At 40.1% G+C, this 13,359-nt stretch overlaps 1 protein-coding gene across 3 annotated transcripts in view; it reads left to right on the top strand.

The window, feature by feature from the left end:
* Positions 1-3,904: 3,904 nt before the first annotated feature.
* Positions 3,905-13,359, top strand: part of LOC132129772 (zinc finger and BTB domain-containing protein 46-like) — a 69,961-nt gene continuing 60,506 nt past the window's right edge. The window contains exon 1 of one of the 3 annotated variants that reach the window (XM_059541524.1): positions 3,905-4,167. The gene's annotated coding sequence lies outside the window, so the exon portion shown is untranslated. The other 2 variants (XM_059541526.1, XM_059541525.1) reach the window with 2 other exon arrangements.

Raw genomic sequence — 13,359 nt, forward strand, 5'->3', positions numbered from 1 at the left:
CAAGGTTTCGTTACAGCATAACTGTTTCAAAACTTTTTGAAATTTCAATGGCTTGCCACTAGGGGTAGATCTGAGTGAACCCATGAACTGATGTTTATAAAGTTTTTACCTGATCTTTTATCAGGTTAGTAGAGTTGATTCAATATTTGAAAAGCTTTGTCCCATCACTACCTCAAACTGGTGCTTCGGGTGCAATGAGTGCCCCTTGTGGCAACACTGAGAATGTAATGCAGACCAGAAATGCAAGCCCATGCAAATTTCAACACATTAACAAGTTTTGTTATGGTGAACTTTGCCCTGCAAATTCATATAACGTGTAGATGTGTGACCAGTAGAAGACTGATATGTCATTGAATGAGATTATATTTTGCATTTCATTCTGAAGGGCTAATTTTTATGCCCTTTGGTATCTCATGAGACAGGAAGTGAAGCTAACTTTGGATTCGGACGTGCATTGATGCCTTCCTACCTTGGAATGCATCCTCGAAGGCAGCATCTTTCGGATGCAGCCACTGAATGGAGCATCACACCGCACAGTGACGATGACTTGAGGGAGAGTGAAACCTGCAGTATGCACTGAACACTATATTTTCACTAAATTTTGGTGCTTTCCTCATTTTAATAACTTCAGATTGGAACGAACATTCAGTATGGTGGCCATGATTGTTCTTACTGCGAAGGGCCCTTTGGAGGTGGATTTATCGTGTTTGGAACTCAGTTACTGTTTCGGGCCTAAACAGACTAAAACATCATCAACAGCGGTTCACCAAATTAGGCCAGATTGTTGAGTCCAAATTAATTGTGCGCCATCTTAACGTTTCAAAACAGACTCAGATGTGGTTTGCTGGTTCACACACAACAAACCAACCAATCGAACTAAACCCTGACGTGAACCAGAGTCTGCAGCAAAATCTCTGTGATGAACACTTCTTCAAACTGAAAAGATTAGACTTGACCAGACTAGATGATGATGGACACACAGACACCTAAGAGCTATTATCTTGTTTGAAAGTCTGTCATTGTATCTAGTCTACAGTACAAAACATCTCACTCTCACTTCCCTTTCCGCAGTCTAAACACCCTGTTTTCCATTCACCCATTAATGTCTATGAAGGTGTCATTGTTTTGCTGTCATTCTGTTGTGTTTTTTGTTTGTTTATTTGTTTGTTATGTGAGGTGTTTTTAGAGTGTGTGCTAGTGTAGGAGTCGGTTTTGGTTTTTGTCAGCTACCATTATCGTCACATTGCACCTTCAGATGGACACCTCGTCTCTGAGCTCCTCATAGAAAACTGCAGCGTCGCTGAATAGAACAGACACACACCTGGTCTCCCTTCACATCCACTGACAGACTGGCAGAAACGGAGCACTATTCAGCTCGCTGGCAAATTGATAGTGAAAGGTGGGGGGACTGTGTTTTGAAATCCAACCGTGCTATTTTTATGACAGTTTGTGTTTATATATATTTTGCGCCTGCTTGTTTGACGTGAACGATTATTGAGCTTCACAGCAGGGGGGCCAGAGTAAAGACAATTCATTTCAGACTTCAGAAAGTTTTTAAGGATGCTATTTATGTTTCTCCTCCTGTTGTCATGGTTCAAACACATCTCATCACTTCTGCCGTTCTTGTTTCCTGTGCTGGCGTTTTTGGGAGTGTTTTCTTTTCCTTACGCATCTACGGTCCGTGTGTACATGTGTTTGAGTGTACTGATTAATTGAAATGTGTTTTAGTGGCCTAAATAGCAAAGCCTGCAATATAATACCTCCTCTCATGAATTTGTAGTGTACTTCAAATCTTAAGTATTTTTTAATAACATACTAAAGTACATGCAAGCTACTCAAATCAAAAGGTGTTCTTTTTCACAATGTAATTAGTTAAAGAAGAATTTCTTAGCATAGAGTTTCTTGTTGCTAGCAGGACTGTCTGAGCATATTTGTTGAGAGGTTTTGAAAAATAATATGTTATCTGGTCACTTCCCTATGTTTATGTGTGTGCAAGGCCTTTCTTGGCCCTTGTCCCGCTGGTCCGGCTTTGATGAGTGTTCATGCATTGAATGAATAAATGCGTCAGAGGGCTAATGAAGTTTGAGCCCCATGCTGGATGGAGGGGGATGGTGTTTAAAAGGTGGTAGGATAAAAGGGGCGTAATCAGGCAGACTGTTTTGTCAGGCAGATTGGCAGACTGCCGTTGGTGTACATGGACAGGCAGACGGATAGAGCAAAGGAGAAAAGCAGCTTGATTCTGACACGGATTGCAGACGCGGAGAGTGGCTAAAGAACATCAGTATTACACGCGTGCACAGGAGCCTAAAACAGGAACCGTGCCACAGGTCAATGATTTTAATCCACACAATCCACACACACACAAACCCAGCCTGACACATTTTCATGATCCGGCCAAAGCTCTGAAACGTGCACATGTGCAGTACAAAATGGCCTGACTGTTGCATCTCAGATTAAGAGGTGAGAGACAGCATTCACATAACAAAAACTGGAATGTAAAGGTGAGCCATGCAGATGTGAAAGCATCTGTAAGAATATGCAAAATGAGGAAAACTAACCACGTCTCCAGTGATTTGCATAAGTAGGCAGGTGACACCTTTCACACAAATTGAGAATATTGAAAGTGTTCCCTATCTGGTTAATTCGACCCGCCATTCTCGTCACTAGGGGGCGCGTGTCACTCTCACGTTCTCGAGAACGCGCACAGTGGACAAAAGCGTGTAGCAGCCGCTCGCTCACGCCTACACGCGCCTTGCGCACAGACGCTCCCTCATGCAAATTCAGCAGTGCCCAAGGGAAAAACCAGCACACCCCCTATATGAACTGCACACTCGTTTTAAACGAAGCTCTAGCAGACGAAACTATTTTTAACGAGCTATAGCTAAAACAATAAGAGAGTGAGAGATTGAAAAAAAGGAGTAAGGACAATAATTGTTGCAACAGCTAAAATAACATTTCAACATGTATTATAAAATACAATATGCATTGTGTATTCTGAATTATGCATGTATGTGTGTATAGATATTATATTTTGTTAGATCCTATAAAATAATATAGTAAGTAGGCCTATACATGCAGAGTTTTAGGAAAACTAGTTCATGAAAAGTTGACTAAGAATAAAACAAATCAGTCACAGTTTTATATTTAAATGTACATGAATACAAAATACAGACTTTTTAAGCAAACTAATGAAGACAAAAGTTTATTGAATAGCAACATAACATCATTATATTTATCTTATAAGCACATCTCCTCCGTCTTTATTTGACCCTCTGAGTCTAATTCTATTATTTAGAAAATATTTACTAACAGCTTGTTTTCTTTAAAAAGGGAACTAACACTAGCTTCTTTAATCTTTTTGTATTATATCTATTATATTTTTTATTTATTATACAATTAACAAAAGCAAAAAAAGGCCTCTGCTCTTACACTAGATTTTTTTCGTTTTCTTTGTCTTTATTTTATGATTTAAAAAACCTTGCTATGTGTACTGTGTCAAGTGAAGACTTGTTATAGCACTTGCATATCACTGATCACTCATTTGTAAGTCGCTTTGGATAAAAAAAATCTGCTAAATGACTAAACGTAATGTAGTGTAACAAAAATATATATGCATGCATGTAGTCACTCACACGTGTTTGTGTATAGACTTTTTAAGCGAACTAGTTAAGACAAAAGACAAAAATTGATTAAAAAACAATGTTGAAATTAATTCACCGGTTTTCCACCTGTCTTATTGGTACGCTAAGCATCTTTATTAACAAGGTGTTGCCCTCTGTACATTCAGCTGACCTGGAGGCTTCATAGCTGTATGAGTTCAGCTGGAGCTGTCCAGGGTTTGATGGTGAATGCGAGCGTTTATGTTGCCTCATTTCCTGTATTTGACTCTCAGTGGAGAGAGAGAGAGAGCTAGAGAGAGAGAGACAGAGGGGGAGGCTGGTTCCTGATACCGAGACACGGAAAAGCAGGGGAGGGAGAATCACAGAAAAAGACGAGCGTGGAGAGAGGGAGACAGCGAGCAGGGGAATTACACTGACCGACACACACGCGTCTCCCAGCTGACTGCGGACATTGTTGACGTGCTCACTCTCTCAAACCTGCCACGAGCGAAATACTGGAGCTCCGACGCATCTACATCGCGCGCCCCCAGAACTCATGGGTTAACAGGTATGCCTCTCTCACCTTTCCATTCTATCTCTAACAGCACTTCCTCCCTCCTGACCACCGCACAGGCTCCAGTCTCAGCGCTTTTACAGTCATACTCGACTTGATATCTATCTGGATGTATGACAGAGTCATGAGCTCGCGCCTCAGCACAGGTATTCAGGTAAGTTCAAGTTGTGAGTTTCCCCGAGGCCGGTGCGTTTGTGTTCTTTTACACGTCACTGAAGTAGACTGCGTGACAGCAACCTGTTTGACGTCTCCAGGTGAGAACATGTTCATGACAGATGATGCACGCGCTGCGAACAGCTGTCGGATGTGCAGTCATTCATTCAGGATAGAGTTTTATTGGAGTGATGGGAGACTTTCTTTTTTGTCTTGTCAACCTTTTGAACGCGCTGATACTTAATACTATTTATATTATAACATTTGCCGTAAGTTTTAATCCTAAAATCATGTCGTTTGGGGGTCAGTGCATGTGGTGGTGGTATTTAAATGAAAAGCTCAGCTTTGGCAGGCAAGGGTTTAACCCCACTCTCTCCTCCCCTCATTTAACCTCCAAAAAGGGGAATTTCTCCAGCTGGAAATTTCTGCTGCGTCAACACCCTAAACCTACTACCAGAAAAAGGGAAGTGGGGTTTTATTTATTTATTACTCACTTTTCTATTATTTTATGTCCTGCATAATTGAATCCATGGACTCGGCTCTTAACACTTCCGTCAACTTGAGGGGAGCGGAGTATATTCGGGTGTTCGCTGAGGGAAGCGTTAGGTGACACAAGCGCTGCTCTTCGGGTTATTGTCTCTTTCCCCCCCCCCGTCTGCCCCCTTAAAGCTGGTCAGTTCCGTCTTCCTCCATTTTCTCCTCGCTCACGGGTTGGTTTTAAGGGGAGCGACCCCACTTGTTTGACTCGCCGACGGCGGAACATCAGCGGGTTTATAGATAAACGTTAACGTTTTCAAACGCGCGTCTCTGAATTGATGCATTTGAGTCAAGCGTTACGCGCAACAATGTATCATTCAGCGCGTCTGTCAAAAGAATATAACACTCTCTATTGATTATATGACGTGCCGGCTCTTGTTTGCTACAGGTGCACCCGATTCTGATTGGTTAGTTGGAAATATTTGTTAGCTACTGTAAAGGCGAATTATCGAATCCAGACGGTTAAAAATAATAAATGTCACTAATCAGCGCATTTAAGTATGAAATTAACCACGGTTATTCAACACATAAGAACGTAAATGATTCTAATAGTCACGCTTTTTAAAATGACATTCATGTATTTATTGCATTGTAACTGTCCACAGTGCAAATATGAGTCAGTTGAGCAGAAGATCTGGTTATGTAAGGAACTGTCCTCATGCCCATCTACACAAAATTAAGCCAGTGGAAACATGACAGCATCCTTTGCCCATCACTTTATAGGTTTTCTCCACCTCTCTGACCCTCATTACCTTAGTTTTTGAATAATGAGTTAATTAACATGCCAATGGCAATATTTATACTATTGTAGATATACAGATTTTAATGTGTCTTGATGTTAGTATTGTGTGTGTGTGCGTGCGTGTGTGTGCGTGACGTTGCTGGCAGGTGTCTGTTGTAGCAGAACAACCCGTCCACTCCTCTCTCTCTCTCTCTCTCTCTCTCTCTCTCTCTCTTTCTCTCTGTCTGTCTCTCCTGGGATGGAAAACAGTAATTTTAAGGTAGCCTAGAATCATTTAATGACTGCATGTACTGGACTTGTTATTTTTTTATATTCTCATGCGGTCATTTTATTTGTTCAATTCTCTGATAGTTTCAAACTGTTATTAAGCACTAAAATGGAGTCTTTTCTTTGCTTTCTTCCTTTACGTGACTAGAAAGTGTGTAGATACTCCACATAATTATAATGAGAAGCACTATCTAACTCTTATTCTTGCAGATAAAAGTATAGTGATTCCTGGAGCTCGTCTGGTAAAGCATGGTGCGAACATCTCCAGGGCCTTGATTCCCATTGAGCGCAGTGTACACACTGTATTTGTGTAGCCTATTCTTTAGCAAGAGCTCTCATTCTAGAGGGCAGTGTTGGTGTTGTGTGTCAGGGTCATGTCCAGGTGTTTTTGTTTAATGGAGAATCCGTGTGTGTGTGTGTGTGTGTGTGTGTGTGTTAGTATAAGTGGGAGAACATTTGAGGCAGGAGGGGGGCTCTGGTCCTCTATGCATATTGACTTCCACACAGGTGTGGCTGTATTGTGTCAACAGAAAGCAGGGGAGGGGAGCTGGTTCCTACTGCGTGGGGTAAAGGGAAGAGAGGGGCTGAAATAAGAGTAAAGATAGCACTGTGTTCTAGGAACTGCTTTAATGAAGTCGAAATATCATACCTGCCCTCACCCAGCACTTTTTAAAGAATATTAAACACAAGTTAAACTCTACTGTTGGCCTGCTGTCGATTACCACAGAGAATAATTAAACAAAGGCCTATGAAATGAACACTAGTGGCAGTAAAACGCCAATAACTTTTATTCCTTTTCACACAAATTATTATTACAGGTGCTTTAATGATTATTTAACATGGTTCCTTACACAATACTATGTTATGACCTCAAAACACTTTTACAATAGTGCAAACTAATAATTGTGACATTTGCATCACATAATAAGCTCTATATGACTTTTTTGATATAGTAAACTTACTCTGTAGCGCACGTGGTACAGCATTACATTGAGTCCTATGAAAAAATGTGAATGATAAAAGAGCTCAACGACTCAGAATTAAGCTAAAATTGCATGTTTAGTTTTAAGTGTAGATGGTACATTAAATCAAGCACAATAGAGCATTAAGTTGCTTTGAAACAATGTATAAAGCGCTATATAAATAAAAGTAACTTCACATTAATCATTTAGGGCAACTCACTGGACATTTAGTTGTTGTTAAATTGAAGTTTCTCATATTCATGTTGCCAGATTTACTCATTGGACATTTCACTTTGAAGGTGTATAACGTATAATATAATTTTGCTGAAATATTACCACATTTTTCTAGTGATCCTGAGTTGGAGTCCATGCTTAAAAAGCACACAAACAAAACAGCAAATAAATGCCCCATAACTTGTATTTAACCACAAATTTTATTTTAATGTGGTGAGTTATGCATGTCAGCGCCTTAAGTACAAGTTTCCTATACTTACTTTATATTTTTCCATTTCATGTGGGAAAATCCACAATGTTGGAGTTTGATTTAATTATTTGTACTGCTATAATGTTTAAGCATACATGTTTAACATGTTTGTGGATGTGCAAGTGTATCTTGAGGGAGGTTCAGGCAGTTAGTTGAACAAGAAAGTGCAGTGCGGTGTTTATTCAGGGTGGTTGCGTTTGTTAATCTGAACATTTGCACAGAAAGGCAACATATGGGGGAGGAGGTGGCTGATGGTGCAGAGGGATAGAGAAACAGATAAAGAGGGGTAGTTCAGCTGGCCGTGTGTGTGTGTGTGTGGTGGCGAACGGGTGCTGATGTGGGGGGTGACACGACACACAGCTGAGTGTGTGTGTATGTATGTGTGTGTGTGTGTGGGTGGAGTGTATGGAAGATGGCTGCTCTCCCCGGGCTGTGGGCTGTGTTGTGTGGGTAACAGGTTAGAAAGCATGAACCTGCTACAGCACTGGGGACTGTCTTCTCCCCCTCACTTTAAAGACCACACAAAGCCCGGTATTCTATTTATCAGCTTAGAAACACACTCATAATTACTGTACATTAAACATCTGTAGAGTACGTGTCTCGTATGAAGCCTCGCATCAATATTTAAAGCTAGACACAAACATGACTGTTCAAAACACAATTGTTGCGTTTAAATTTTTTATTTCATTTTTACACCCTCACACCAGATGTGCAACCAAACTCGTCCCTTAACAAAATACTAGGCGTTCTTTTGTGTGAGCGGAGATGCATACAGGTGCGCTTCACTCCCTAGAGCTGTTTAGGGGCCTACGTGTGTGTGTGTGTGTGTGTGTGTGTATAGAGTGACAGCTGTGCTCATCAGCCACTTAGATGTGTTCATCCCCCTAGATCAGGCGCTCGGTGTGTGGGTTAAACCGGAGCCGACCTCCCTGGAACTGCCCTACAAAGACCTGTGTCCTCAGGTGCCTTGTGAATATTTCAGTGGGGGCTCTCAGGCTGTGTGGAAAGCCCTGGGGGAGAAACCAAGCGAAAAAAAAAAAAGCCCCTGGAAATGAGATAGCGCACCATGGGCAAGCGCTTAGCAGTGGGCTTTACACTCCTAGGCTGAAAAAGAGGATGTGGTTGTGAGGTTTTTGTTTCTGTTTTTTTTTCCTCTTCTTTTTCTCATTGCGCTCTCTTGGACTGTCCATCTTGTATAATCGGTAATTCTCTCTTTTTTTCCCCCTGTCTGCTGGTGAAATTCAGTCCAGCTTGGCAGTTCTTAAATCGTGGCATATTCCAGTCCTGCTTTTTGGTTTAAAAAGTAACAAACACACGCACACACAAACTTGTATACAACACCCTCGCCCCTGTCGTTTCTGGCTTACTTTCTGACCACACGTGGTCTTAAATACAGGATGTTTACACACGGGGAGGTATGCTAACCCTCACCAGTTAAAATCATGCTTGTCTTCATCCTCTTCAGCCCCTTAAACATGGTGAATAAGGTTTTAAAATAGGTAGACTTTATCTAATGTACATCCCTGCTGAGCTTTGAATGCTAGTGTTCAGTTATGAAATATGAAACTCACTGGCATGTACTTGTGACAGTTACTACTGTTTCTCCATCAGTAGTGTCACACATTTGTCAGTGTGACAAATGTGACGTCACACTCAAATTGAGAGATTCAACTCTGCTGACGCTCAATCATATTTACAACTGTCTCTTTTAGCACAAGGCATCTTTATTTTATTTTATTTTTAACAAGTATGATCAGGGTTGCCAGATCTTGCATAGTCTGTTTTAATAAATAACATACCTTAGTATTGAACAAAATCCATTGTGGGAGGTAATTCTTTATTTTGAATTATTTGTAAAGGTCTTGTTCTGATGCGAAATGTGACAAGGTTAAAGTTACTTTTTCAGACTTTACACTTTTCAGCTGGTTAGTTTTGCAATGATATGTAGTATTTTGGTTTACAACAGATTTGTTGGGCATTTAATTGTAGCCCACTTGTAGTACACTCATGATAAAAATCCAATATCTTGTGGTGAATGCAAATTTAAGCATCACAATTACCACAGTTCCCAATTAGGTTTAAGGATATTAACAAACCCCTGTATTTAACTGAGCCAGTAATCAGCTGCCTATGTATCCTACAGCAACACACTGGCAACATGATTTTTACATGGCAAAACAGCTTGAAATCACAGTTTTTGAAATGGTCTTGAGGATCATATGAAGCGAAACGCCTGAGGAGCAGGAGGAGCCCAAAGTGTGTAATTTCTGAGCCAACCAGAATTACAAAAATGATTTTCAAATTATTTTCACACCCCTGATGTTCCATTGTTTGGACAAACAATCAATGTTGCTGTACCGGTCTGATCGAGATTTTCAGACAAACAGAAGTGTTTTGAAAGTACCACAGAGACGTAGTGTTATACTTTTCAAGGAAATCAACCTAAAAATGGCTTACTTACACCTGTATTTGCATATTAAGCTCGGATATAAGGATGTATTTTAACAAATTTAGAAAATCTCCATGTGCACTTCAGTGAAAACCATTTCTGTCGAGTGGTAGCAATTGAGATACGACCAAAACAATAGTGCAAACAAGGAAAAAAGGTTTATTTAAGCGCTCAGTTTTAGACAGGAAAGCCATTACCATTTCAAAAGTCCTCAGGTGAATCAGTGGACAGTCTGTTGTCCACTTTCCACACCACTTTTCTCTAAAAAGCTCTGTTTATTTTTCAGAAGATGGTTTAGTCTGTCTCTATACTTTTCATCCCATCTTGTCTGCCAAGAGCTAACCATTAAGGGAGGGTGGAGACACTCCCAGCGCTAACACATTTACCCCACAATACCACAGAACGCTTTTCCTCCTCGCTTGTGAATTTCAGAAAGCCATTGTAATCTTTGTTTGGGCGAAGGTTTCCTTTCTTCAAGACCTTCTACGGTAGAACTGTGCCTAAATGCGAGCTTTGAAAATTCCCAAACCAAAAGTCAAAGTTGGTTTGAGTTTGTGTTGCACATGGCTCATGTTCCCAAATCCCCAACTGGATTTAATTCAGTGTGCAATGTCACAGTCTATCAGATCTGCACTCCCTCATTGCTTAGCAGGCAGTAGATACTGTATGTCAGGTCTCTGTTTTATTCAAATGTATTGTGTGATGTGCCAATCTGCATTAGTCCATTATCAAGGGTCTGTGTGATCCTGAGAGGAGTTCATCGCCAAGTGCTAAAGTGCCGTTAACAGGGCCTGTTTAACATTCAGGACTTCCCCCTCAACATACAATTATTCCTCTGCTCTTGCTATTAGCGTGTAGCGTTTGTCTGCATGCTTTTAATTGAACTGATTTAACGTATGCCAGATCAACTAGTTTTCGTTAATTAGTTCTGTCTTAAAAGTGCCATCAGAACATAAAATATTCATCATGGTGAAGAGGTACATTTGTGGCGGACAGATAAGTGTCTCATAAGGGAAACTCTCAAATGTGATGGAAGCGATTGCGCGAGCAGAATCCTGCCTTCGTACTCTGGCGTGTTGCGTGGACTGCTGTTTTCGCTGTCATTTTTCTCCGTCTTGTCAGTTGTCAAAGTGCTTCAATTGCAACTTGGATTTGCCCACTGTGACAATATGCAACAATTGCAGTCTGAATAATGTACAGCAAAACCCATGTAGTCACTTTGATGGACGATGTCAGTCAGTTATGGACTGTGTCCTTCATGCTCGACTCCCTGATCACCAGAACTGCTTTCTAGCCCTTCCCAATCCAGTGTGTTAGTCCTAAAAAAAGGGGTGTTGGAAATGGTACAGGTGTGCCCTCAGTTGCCCCATTTCCCTTTTCTTCCTAGATTAAATAGGAGCCCTGATCTCACTCAGGTTCCAGCTTCCACACCCTGCTCTCCGAGACTGAACACCCCACTGGAAAAGGGTGTGCTGCAGTTGTTAGGGAAGAATGGGCTAGCTTGTGAATACTTTAAGGTTTAGTCAAATCATTCTATTCTATTCTATTCTGAAATTTCCAGACCTCCTAGCACCCTCTAAAATCATAATTTGAAAAAATTGTTGTATGTATGTATGTATGTATGTATGTATTTGTGGTTAAATCACAAGGTGCCATCACAGTATTTTTATGGGCCTTTTTATTTTTATAGGATGAAATGAGAAAGTTTAGGGTCAGAAGGTATTACCACTTCTTAATCAATATTTTTTAAAAGCTTGTTTTTCAATAAAAATACCTGCACATGCCTTAAACAAGATCAGTTTACTTTAAAAGAACAACTATAGAAGACTGAATTAAGGTTTTTAATTTTTAATTTTATTTTCTAGTTGTAATCATAAATCTAATAAAATAAAGTCCAAAAATAAATGTTTATTCTTCTGAATTTTCTAGTGAGCTTCTATTCTATTCTTTTGTATTCTATTCTATTCTATTCTTTCTGAGATTGTCAGACCTCCTGGCAGCCCCCACTGACTTCATCATTTGCACACAAAAAAAAAAAAAAATATATATATATATAAATATAGCTATAATTTTTTCATCATTGTTAAAAACCCAAGGTGCCATCACAGCCTTTTTACTTTCATTAAACGAAATGAGAAGAAAGGAAAGAAATGAAGGCCTTCTCCCCCTCCCGTCCCACCCAAGGGGTTGATCAGAGAAAGTGTTGGTTGGACACTCGATACCGGCGCCTCACAACGTGGGAATGTGTGACTTTCTTTAAAATTAGGTTTGTGAGGTGGGCGGTGATCACCAGAGCAACACGCTAGCCCTGCTATTCCTCCACACAGCGTGCTGCAGCTTATACATCGCTCGCATGTCTCAGCCATTATTAATCGAGCACCGTTAGCCTCTGCAGTTCAGCATGTCACACCTGAGCCATTCGTTGCCATTCAAAGCGTAGTGTGGCAAACGTACAAGAGAAGGACAAACGGACAGTATGGGACAGGAGCGAAGCGCCTGGCGACAGGGTTGACTCTTGGACACACTCGTGGTTACCATGGCAACACAAGCCTGGGTAAAAACACTGGCTATTGTTAAGCTATACTTGATTATCAGATGTGAAACAAAAGAAGCTCTTAGAGATGATCAATTATTTAGTAGGGTCATATCATCCTTGAGGAAGTTGATGCATAGTGTTTTATGGGTTAATATAAAATGCATTTAAATCTGTTGTAAGACTTGAACGACCCACACGATCCCGGATCTAGTGGACTCTCGTTCTCTCTCTCTTTCCTTTCTTGCTCTGTCGCTCACTTGTTTTTCTTTTCTCATGTTGTGATTACAAATTGTCAAACCGACTAAGTATAGCCACAGTTGTGTTCCTCTTCATTTTCTCCCCCCAGTCCTCAGCAGAGAGAAGACGAAGGTGTGAAAATGCCCCTGTGTGACAGAAACAAGTCAGTATAGAGCTCAATGGTAAAGATGGCACAGTGACAGAGGGAGAGAGTTTAGGATCATTCCTAAAACAAGATATGTTTACTTAAAAAGAAAAATGTTTCTGTTTTATTTTGTAAGTTTAATCATAAATTGATTAATATTTAGTGAAATCTATTCTTCAAACAAGAAAAATAATTAGCCAATAGCTGGATAAAAATATGCTTGATTTAACTATTTATGTAAATTGATATTTGTTTATCTTTAGAAATGTTTTGCTTAAACAAAAACTGGTTTTATACTGATTTAAATATGTAATCCTAAATTTAAACACGTCGTCCAATTTATTTATTTATTTACAAATTTTTGGTGAAGAAAATGTAAGTCTAAATGAAACATGTAAATATGTTTCCTAAGTCCTGGCACATAAATGCTGTTGATAAAAAAATAAAATTAAGGTTGGTCAATGGTCAATAAAAAAAATTAATGAAAAACCCTTAATGTTGAGCTCTATTAATTATCAGTAGAAGTGCAGACTAGTTCTAGTTAAGCTGGTTAGCACAACCTGTTAGATCCTAACCAGTCAATGCCGTAACCACTCAGATGGAAAACACTTTATGTTTTCCCAGTCCTTTTTCCTTGTCTGCTGCTCACAATAGTTGCTAGTGAAGGACTTGAG

The sequence above is a fragment of the Carassius carassius genome, chromosome 46 (genome assembly GCF_963082965.1).
Source record: "Carassius carassius chromosome 46, fCarCar2.1, whole genome shotgun sequence".
Classification (NCBI taxonomy): Eukaryota; Metazoa; Chordata; class Actinopteri; order Cypriniformes; family Cyprinidae; genus Carassius; species Carassius carassius.